Raw genomic sequence first — 11,331 nt, 5'->3', positions numbered from 1 at the left:
CTTTCAGGGCACTTATGTACGACCACCAGATGTCGATGACTTGAGGCACATAATTCAGCAGCCAAAGGAATCGGCCAGGCAATTCTGAACACGGTTCCTAACAAAGAAAACTCAAATTGTCGATTGTCCGGATGCAGAGGCTCTAGCAGCTTTCAAGCACAACATCCGCAACGAGTGGCTATCCCGGCACCTTGCTCAGGAAATGTCGAAATCTATGGCAGCCCTCACGACACTCATGACCCGCTTTTGTGTGGGAGAAGACAGCTGGCTGGCTCGCAGTAACAACATATCAAAGAACCATGGTACTTCGGATACCAAGGACGGCAGTAGTAGGTCATGTTGCAACAAACATTAGCGCCGCATTAATAGCGACAATATCGAGGATACGGCAGTCAATGCCGGATTCAAAGGCTCTAAACCCGGCCAGCGGAAAAAGCCATTCAAACGAAGCACTCTGGGCCCGTCCAGTTTGGACCGTATACTCGATCGCTCGTGTCAAATACATGGCACCCCAGACAAGCCAGCCAACCACACCAACATGGATTGTTGGGTGTTGAAGCAAGCCGGCAAGTTAATTGCCGAAAACAAAGATAAGGGGCCACATAGCGATGACGAGGAGGAGCCCCGGCAGCCGAATACCGGAGGATAGAAGAGGTTCCCCCCACAAGTGCGGATAGTGAACATGATATATGCAACCCACATCCCCAAGAGGGAGCGGAAGCGTGCGCTCAGGGACATATATGCGTTGGAGCCAGTCGCCCCAAAGTTCAACCCATGGTCCTCCTGTCCGATCACCTTCGATCGCAGGGACCACCCCACTAGTATCCGTCATAGCAGATTCGCCACACTGGTCCTAGACCCAATCATTGACGGATTTCACCTCACTCGAGTCCTTATGGATGGCGGCAGCAGCCTGAACCTGCTTTATCAGGACACAGTGCGAAAAATGGGTATAGACCCCTCAAGGATCAAACCCACAAAAACGACCTTTAAAGGCGTCATACCAGGTGTAGAGGCCCATTGCACAGGCTCAGTCACACTAGAAGTGGTCTTCGGATCCCCGGATAACTTCCAAAGCGAAGAGTTAATCTTCGATATAGTCCCGTTCCGCAGTGGTTATCATGCACTGCTCGGGCGAACCGCATTCGCAATATTCAATGCGGTACCGCATTATGCATACCTCAACCTCAAGATGCCAGGACCACGGGGGGTCATTACAGTTAATGGAAACACAGAGCGCTCTCTCCGAATGGAGGAGCACACTGCGGCCCTTGCAGCGGAAGCGCAAAGCAGCCTCTTAAGGCAATCCACTAGTTCGGCGTTTAAGGACCCGGACACCTTCAAGCGCGCCCGGAGTAATCGACAACAGGACCGCCTGGCATGTTCCGAGCTCGCATAGCAATGCGGCCCCCACCCCGGTCCCAGCCAAACGGCGAAACCCGTGCCACACGTACATAATTACGCATTAAAAATACCATGGGCATAGGCGGGGAAGGGGGCACGACTACGACACGCCCCAAGACGCGGCTTAAACCGCACTAGGGGCTTCGCGCTTTGTTATTTTTCTCTCTTTCAGGACATTAATCCCTGGAAACCTTGTCCGGCAGCATGATTGCCGAACACATGATGCAGCAACCAAGGAGGCAGCAAGGTACATCACACCACGGAACTCCCAGGTGGATTATGATAACGAGTGAAATACTTGCTTTAATATTACTCCTCAGCTTGCCCTTGGAGGGGACATAGTCCTATTTTTTGCTTATCGCACTACCTATATCATTCTGCTCTAACGCACATTTTTTAATAAACAATGCATTGCATTGAGGCTTTTATTGCATTCTTATTTTTTATACATATATGTTCGTTCGTGACATCCAGCACCCGTACACTCTGGTACGGCGAATACGCTAGGGGCTTCACAGTACCCCACAATACGACGTGAGAAGTCCAGACACTTTCAATAGTGCAGCACCCCGAACTTATAGCATTATATGCATCAGCTCTGAATCATGTTTGGATCAATAGTTGGGTTTGCCCGGCTCCCATGTTTAGGTACCTTACGTTCCGCTATATCGGCTAAGGTAGCACTGGGAGAACTACTGCGGTTGTGCCCCGGTTCTGCTGGGCTAAGCACCTCAGTAGAGAAAGCTAAAACTGACTGTCATGATAATTAAGGCGAGAGACTGGTCGCTGTTCCAAAGGTTTTTCGAGTCCTTAAAGACTTATGCCGCTTAGAGCGAGGAATCGGCCCTGTCCGGTTTAAGGCGTGTATCGCGCCCCAGATTCGGCCTTCCGAATACTAGGGGCTTCATAGAAATTTAAAATTATAGAATTCTATGGCTAAGTGAGAGTGATAACGCATTATAGTCCAATTGCCTTGTTCGTTGTGCTGAGCACCTCCCTCGAAGGACCCAAAAATGGGAACAAGAGTGCTCAGGTTCATCCCGAACACCCCAGCACTCGTGGCATGGGGGCAGAAGCCGACGACTAGCCATCTCTCACATATGATAAACAGCCGAACAGATGGTAATATTTTAAATTCAAACAAGCGTTGCATAGCGCATATGAACAAGTTTTCATAAATACATGATTACACGAGCGAATTTACTCGAATATTATATCTTTCGTACACTCGTCCACTACGAGACGAGAACCCTTCAGGACACCCTCATAGTACATCTCGGGGTGGCGATGCTCCTTGCCCTCCGGCGGCCCTTCCTTAATCAGCTTCACGGCGTCCAGCTTGGCCCATTGCACCTTCACACGGGCGAAAGCCCGGCGTGCACCTTCGATGCAGACAGACCGCTTGACGACTCCCAGCCGTGGGCAGGCATCCACAAGCCGCCTCACCAGGCCGAAGTAGCTGTTCGGAAGGGCGTCGCCAGGCCACAGCCGGACTATAAAGCCCTTCATGGCCTGTTCGGCCGCCTTGTGTAGCTCGACCAGCTGCTTTAGCTGGTCGCTCATAGGCACCGGGTGATCGGACCCAGTATATTGGGCCCAGAACAACTTCTCCGTTGAGCTTCCCTCCTCGGCTTGGTAAAACGTTGCGGCATCCGACACGTTGCGAGGCAAATCTGCGAATGCTCTTGGAGAGCTCCGGATTCGGGTAAGTAACAAGTAATTTACTTTCACATGCTTGCTTTGCATATAGAATGCCTTACTCTCCGCTATCTTCTTCATCGCATCAATCTCCTGGAGGGCCTTTTGGGCTTCGGCCTTGGCACTCTTTGTGCTCTCGAGGGCCGCGGCAAGCTCAGACTCTCGCGCCTTCAAGTCAAGCTCCAACGCCTCGTGCTTCGTCACGACAGCGTGGAGCTCTTGCTGCACCTCGCCCACCCATGCCTCGTGCCTTTTCCGCTCGGTGCGCTCCTTGGCCGCTTTGTTTTCGGCCTCGGATAGCGCTTGCTTCAGGGTCGCCACCTCGGTCGTGGCCCCTGGCAAATTTACGATGATCCTGTCATTTTGCAATCGCATTCTTTTTATACATATCCATAGACTAGGTACTACTTACCTTTGTTCTCCTCGAGCTGCCTCTTGGCAAGGCCGAGCTCGTCCTTGGACCCTTTAAGGTCCTGCTTCAGTGCGGCGACCTCCGCAGTCAGTGCGGCAGATGCCAGCAGCGAAGCCTGCATACACATATTGACATACTTATATTAGACTCCTGCGCTATTGTTTGATCCTCTGTTCGGCTTTTCTTTGTGAACACCGAACAGAGCATCAGGGGCTACTATCTATGCGGTAATATTTTTCCCCATATTCCAAAAACTTACCTCAAAGCCTGTTAGAAGGCTGGCACAGGCTTCAGTCAGTCCGCTCTTGGCGGACTGAACCTTCTGGACCACGGCACTCATAATAGTGCGGTGCTCTTCGTCGATGGAAGCATTGCGAAGCGCTCCCAGCAGATTGTCCGGTGCCTCTGGATGGACAGGGGTCACCGACGCAGGCGTCTTGCCCCTTATGGAAGAAAGTCGCCTGCCCGAGTCCGTAACCACTAGGGGTTCCGGCGCGGTGTTCGGCTGAGGACTGAACTAGGAGCCCTTGGGAGCCTTGCTCCCTCTGCTCCCGGAGTCCGTAAGGTCGCCTTGAGGCGCCTCTAGGACTGTCTCCCCTCGACCTGGTGCCTCTTGATACAATACCTCAGCGTTGTCCATAGGGCAAGGGGAGGTGGCGGTCGGAAGTGGGTCGCTATCCATATCCAACGAGCCCAAGGAGCCGTCCGACGATACGTCGATATGGGCTCATGGCGGTCTGCATAGTCGTAATTTGGCGTTAGGAGAGGCAGTGCGACAAAGGTATGCTATGAGTTACTCTGGCATCCGAATACTTACGACTTCACGAGGGGCTTGGCCCTGAGTAGCCACTCGTCTTCGCCTTCAGCGGCGGTGGTGGAGAAGTCCGGAAGGAGTGTCCTTGCCTTCTTGGACCCTCGCCCCCCAGTTGGGGCGGCCTTCCTTTTCTTGTCTCCCCCGACTGGAGGGGGAGCATCTTCATCTTCCTCCTCGTCTTCGGGGGAGGAGTGCGTCGTGCAGTTATCGGACGATAAGTCCGATCACGCCTGGCGTCAGGAACTCTTTCGGGTTCCCTTGGCCTTCTTGGTCTTCTTCGGCACCTTGTAAGGAGCCGGAGGCAGCATCTCCGTCAGGAGAGCGTCCGTAGTGTCTTCGGGCAGAGGGGCCGGACAGTTAATCTGCCCCGATGTCTCCAGCCAGTCCTGTCAAAGGCATGGAGATCAGACCCCGCACATGGTTAAGCTAGGGGAAATAGATATCCTACCAGAAGTATGGAACTCACCGAATGCGCTCGGCGCTTCGCGCTTAACCCGCGGTCCTCGGTGAGAGAGGGAGGGACCTCTGCGCCCTTGAACAACACCTTCCAGACGTCCTTGTGCGTCGTGTCGAAGAGCTCCCTCAGAGTCTGGTGTTGGGCCGGGTCGAACTCCCACTAGTTGAAGTCACGTTGTTGGCACGGGAGGATCCGGCGGACGAGCATGACCTGGACTATGTTGACAAGCTTGAGCTTCTTGCTTGCCATGTTCAGGATACATTTCTGGAGTCCGTCCAGCTCCACCAATGAACCCCACGACAAGCCCTTCTCTTTCCAGGAAGTGAGCCGTGTGGGCAATCCGAATCAAAACTTGGGGGTTAGCCACCCATTTGGTGTCATGCGGCTCGGTGATGTAGAACCACGCCGATTGCCACCCCTTTATGGTCTCCACGAAGGAGCCTTTGAGCCATATAACATTGGGCATCTTGCCCACCATGGCTCCACCGCATTCTGCTTGTTGGCCGCCCACCACCTTCGGCTTGATATTGAAGGTCTTCAGCCATAGACCAAAGTGGGGGCGGATGTGGAGAAAGGCCTCACAGACGACGATGAATGCCGAAATGTTGAGGATGAAGTTCGGGGCCAGATCATGAAAGTCTAGCCCGTAGTATAACATGAGACCACGGAAGAATGGATGAAGGGGGAAACCCAATCCGCGGAGGAAGTGGTGGAGGAAAACTACCCTCTCATGAGGTTCCGGGGTAGGGACGATCTGCCCCACAGCGGGCAGCCGATGCGCAATATTCACGACTAAGTATCCGGCTCCGCGCAGCTTTTTGATGTGTCCCACCGTAACGGAGGAAGCCATCCATTTGCCTCCCTCTCCAGACATGATTGGAGAAGGTTGAGGGGAAGGATGTGGACTTGGGCGTTGGAGCTCGAGTGCGCAAGAATGGATGAGCGAGGAGGAAGAAGGCGAGGGTAGAAAAGGTGAGACCTTGTCCCTTTATAAGGGCGGACTAAACTATGCACCTCCACTAGCCTGGTAAAACTCGCTTATCCACCAAGTGCCGTAGTTGATGGCGCGGTTGGGTTACCCATGTCCGTATTGATGAGAATCCCGTAATAAGGGGAACACGATCTCTGCTTTGACAAGACGTGTCAAGAAACTGCCTCGCGTTGTGTGAGAGGCTAGTTAAAGGAAACGGTTCGAATAATTACCAGGCCATGGCATAATGTCATGTTGCCAAAACGTGTCAGCAGATTACATTTGTGGAAATATTATTCTCTCTACGGTGGTATGTGGAAATTATTTTGCAGGGTCGGACACTATCCTTGTATTCAAATTCTTCCATGATGTATTCGGAGGAGGAACCCGCCTTGCAATGCCGAAGACAATACTGCGCGCCGAACTCATCGTTGTTGAAGCCTAGTTCAGGGGCTACTGAGGGAGTATGGGATTAGGGGGTCTCTGGACAGCCGGACTTTATCCTTCAGCCGGACTATTGGACTATGAAGATACTAAATTGAAGACTTCGTCTCATGTCTGGATGGGACTCTACTTGGCGTGGAAGGCAAGCTAGGCAGTACGGATATGGATATCTCCTCCTTTGTAACCGACCTTGTGTAACCCTAACCCTCTCTGGTGTTTATATAAACCGGAGGGTTTTAGTCCGTAGGACACAATAACATACAACCATACCATAGGCTAGCGTCTAGGGTTTAGCCTCTCCGATCTCGTGGTAGATCAACTCTTGTAATACTCATATCATCAAAAATAAATCAAGCAGGACGTAGGGTTTTACCTCCATCAAGAGGGCCCGAACCTGGGTAAAACATCGTGTCCCCTACCTCCTGTTACCATCCGCCTTAGACACACAGTTCGGGACCCTCTACCCGAGATCCGCCGGTTTTGACACCAACACCGCCCATTTACCACGATGTGACGCCTGCGTGTGGAAACCGCCCCACGCATGCCGCCCACATCACGCACGCTCCTCACCCCGCGCCGCACGCACAGGTCGTGGGAAGCACAACGCGCAACCTTACCGCGGTAAAAACCGCCCCGCGTGCCCGCGCACCATTTTGGGCCTGACCCAACAACATGTCGCGCTTATGTGTGGCCCAGGCCCGGGGGCTCCTGTCGGTGTACAAAAATAGGGGCACATTTTTGTACCCCTTTACCTGTGCACTGGCAGTCAGTGCCACGCCCGTGACCACACCGAGCAGAGCAAGGGACGTAAGCCAAGGTAAGATCGAAGCCCAAGACGAAGAAAAGCAACAACAAGGACCAAGGCCACAAAGATCAGATGGGTAAAGAAGGTTTCCCCGGCAAGGACCCTTGCCGGGACGGCCTCAGCGGCGCCGGCAAGACCCTTGCCGGGGCAACTCGCCCACGCCAGCCGAGCGAGCCACCCTCGAGCCCACCAACACTCGACCAATGCATTGGACAGGGCTTGGGAGGCACCTCTGTGCTGGCATGCAGATCTTCGTGAAGACAAAGAAAAGTCAAGGTCAAATGAGGATAGGAAGGCAACCATCCTCACCGAAGAAACCCACAAGACCCCCAAAAAGATCCTTGCCGGGGATGCCTGCTGATGAGGACATCAATACCATTGTTACACCCACAACCCCTGCTGTTATACATACTGGACCAATTACTAGAGCTCACGCATGCCAATTGAATTATCAGGTACTTTCGTTTCTTGGTAACGATTCTAATGTTCATGAGAATATGATGCTGCCTAAATTGGATATATTTGTTTTGCTTACAAATGAGGGGCCTAGCTTGGACAAGAAAGATGAACCATGGAGCAAGTTCAAGCATGGAGATGATTGCATGCGCAAGGGGAACAAGAACGGAGTTACAAGTGATGATTCCAGGACTTTAAAGCCACCATAATGAGTGCATGTAGCCGTGGACGAAATATACAAGATGCCACTTCATAAATTTCGTCCAGAGGCTATTCTAGGTGTTGTGTCACCTTATTATTGGGCCAGGCCCATGTATTTTCGAAATACTTAAGTATGGGCTATTTTTAGAGTCCGTATGTGTGGGGAAACAAGAGTTAGGGTTTGTTTCGGACCCCTCCACCAAGGGCCATGAAATTCCCCCTCTCTCCTCTATATATACAACACTTAGGGCATCGTTTAGACTTTGAGTTTTGTTTAGATTAAAAGTTTGCCATAGCTACAACTTCGCGTACTTCGTTTGTGTCCAACGACCAGACCAAGACGTCACAGAACCCCACCTTCATCAATAAAGCTTTCCTCTTATATTCGCAATATTCAGATTGCAATTTCAATTTCTTGCTTGTTCTCCGTTGCTTGCAGGAAATAGACCCTCGTGGTCAGGTTGATCGTGCTACAGCATGGTCAATAACCTCTCGGAGTTGGTTTAGCAATTGCTAAGGCGCGGCGTCCTCGCACGTTCTTAGTCGGATCGTCAAAGTCGACTTCTACCAAAACGATAGCCAACATCTCATCAAAAGATCAGGCCCCTCGCCTCTATCACCTGCACGCCACGGAAAGACCCTTGCCGGACCACCCGGTAAGGCCCTCGCCAAGCGCACCAGCAGGGCCACCGTCAGGCCCACACCAGCCAAGTCTCCGCCGCCGTTCGCATGCAGCTGCCGACCCAACCAGCTGGGCAGGCACCTGCGTGGTGACATGCAGCCCTTCGTGGAGACTCAACCACCACGCCACCTTAGCTGCCTGCCTACCTACATGGCACCGCATGCATCGCTGGCCAGTGCGCGTGTTGAAGCTTGGAGGAGCGGCGACGGACGGGACGGGCCTCGCCCCTGCCCTCGTTAAAGTGGAGGGACACCTAAGCATCACATTTAATGCGCTTTGTCCTGTAATACCAGGATAACCTCGCAATACTGTTGCATTTCCACCTCCTGTGTGCCACTGTGGCAACCCCTTTTTCTATAAAAGGAGGCCCAAGGCGACGAGGGGGCGGATTCGGCTTTTTGGAGCTCGTTACACCCTGTAGCTAGTTCGAGGACTTAGAATACATACACCAAAGCAGGACTAGGGTTTTACGCATCCTCGCGGCCCGGACCTGGATAAACGAACCGCGTGCTCTCTGTTAGACCCGCTCTTCTCTCAACCCCGCGCCCCGCAACCGCAGTAGGGATTCTTGTGATCCAACAAGTGTCGTTTCCCATCGACACTACTATTACTCCATACATCAACCTCTATCTAGCATGCATCTAGAGTATTAAGTTCATAAGAACATAATAATGCATTAAGCAAGATGACATGATGTAGAGGGATAAACTCAAGCAATATGATATAAACCCCATCTTTTTATCCTCCATGGCAACAATAAAATACGTGCCTTGCTGCCCCTACTGTCATTGGGAAAGGACACCGCAAGATTGAACCCAAAGCTCAGCACTTCTCCCATTGCCAGAAAGATCAATCTAGTAGGCCAAACTAAACCGATAATTCGAAGAGACTTGCAAAGATATCAAATCATGCATATAAGAATTTAGAGAAGAACCAAATAATATACATAGATAATCTTGTTCATAAACCCACAATTCATTGGATCTCGGCAAATACACCGCAAAAGAGTATTGCATCGAATAGATCTCCAAGAACATCTAGGAGAACTTTGTATTGAGAATCAAAGAGAGAGAAGAAGCCATCTAGCTAATAACTATGGACCCGAAGGTCTGTGGTGCAGAGCATCCCAAGATCATCCCCATGGACCTACCTACGTCTCCCATGACACCACTTGGACCAATGACAAGAGCACGAGCCAAGGCTATCGAAGATAAGGTGAACTCGCTCCTCTCCGAACTACCACTTTCTATGCATGAGACAAGGCTACTACCTCAAGCGAAAACCACATGTGTGATCAGGTACTTGGAGGAGAGCCATGGATCAGCTATGCCCAATGGACAAGACAGTGAGGACACCAAGCTCAATGGACAAGAAGAAGGACTGCTCAAAACTCCCAGGCACCGGACCACCGATGAACCCTGGACGTCCGATGAACTCCAGGGTCCGGACGACCGGCCCCCTTCGGATGACCGGCAGTACCACTCCCGAGCCAAAACGCCGTATTTCCGAAGACCTCCAGACGATCGATGCCCCAGACATCCGACCCCGACCGGACGTTCGACCGAAGCACACCCGAGCCGAATCTATGGACGCCCGACGAGCACCGGACGTCTGGACCCTCGCGAGCCTCCAGACGACCGGTAGCTTCCGGACGTCCGATGCTTGTGTGCTATTCTCGTGTTGGGCCGAATCCCATGTACCCCTTCAACCTCTAAGACTATATATAGACCCCCACCTCCTCTTTTCTAGGGTTAGCGTTGTGATAGCTCATATTAGAGATAGAGCCTCGCTCATCCACATCGGATCTACTCCACGAGAGAGACCAGGGCCCCTCTACGAAGAAGATCCCCTTGGATTCAAGACCCCCTTTTTGGGTGGCCCCATCAAGACCTCCTTTGGAGAAGAACCGGTTACCGTGTATCGTCCCTTGTTGATCGTGGATCATGTATCTCCTTTTGTGTTCATGGATCTAGCACATGTTTGATCATACTTGTTGGTTTGAGTGTTTCTCTTGTGTTCCCCTTTGTGATTTCCCCTCGTGTTTCCCCTCGTGCTCTTCGTGTTCCTTGCAGGATCCGCTCCTTTCGTGAAAGATCGGCCATCTAGGGTTCCACACTACATCATCTTGGTATCAGAGCCACGTTGATCACGATTTCGTAGCCTTCCCGTTGTGTTTTCTAGCCTTGTTTTGTTGATTTTGTCCCTAATTCGAAAACTCCCCCACAAAAATAGCCCCAAATTGTTTTTTTGTGATTTGTTGGTGTGACGAAATTTTGTTGGATTTGATCCGTGGATTTTCTTTGCGTTGAGTGGATCTAGCTTTCCCCCTTCATCCCCACCTTTTCCATCCACAAAATTGCCCAGATTCGACATATCATTGGTGCATATCATCTCTTGTGTCACAAAGTATCATCGCATACTCAATTGATATCTTGGTTCATGAAGCATCGCAGGAGAAAATAACTCAAACACAAAGAGCCAAACAAGCTTTTAAGCAAAAGGGAAAGATAATCAAAGATCTTTTTGTTGGGGAACGTAGTAATTTCAAAAAAAATCCTACGCACACACAAGATCATGGTGATGCATAGCAACAAGAAGGGAGAGTGTCGTCTACGTACCCTCGTAGACCGTAAGCGGAAGCATTATGACAACGCGGTTGATGTAGTCGTACGTCTTCACGATCGATCGATCATCAATACCGAACGTACGACACCTCCGCGTTCAGCACACGTTCAGCTCGATGACGTCCCGTGAACTCATGATCCAGTAGAGCTTTCGGGAAGAGCTTCGTCAGCACGACGGCATGGTGACGGTGTTGATGAAGCTACTGACGCAGGGCTTCACCTACGCACCGCTACGATATGACCGACGTGGATTATGGTGGAGGGGGGCACCGCACAGGGCTAAGAGATCAATGATCAACTTGTGTGTTCTAGGGTGCCTCCCTGCCCCTGTATATAAAGGAGCAAGGGGGAGGCCGGCCGGTCC

Source organism: Triticum aestivum, chromosome 7A, assembly GCF_018294505.1.
Source record: "Triticum aestivum cultivar Chinese Spring chromosome 7A, IWGSC CS RefSeq v2.1, whole genome shotgun sequence".
Lineage (NCBI taxonomy): Eukaryota > Viridiplantae > Streptophyta > Magnoliopsida > Poales > Poaceae > Triticum > Triticum aestivum.
Note: the sequence above shows the minus strand (reverse complement) of the source record.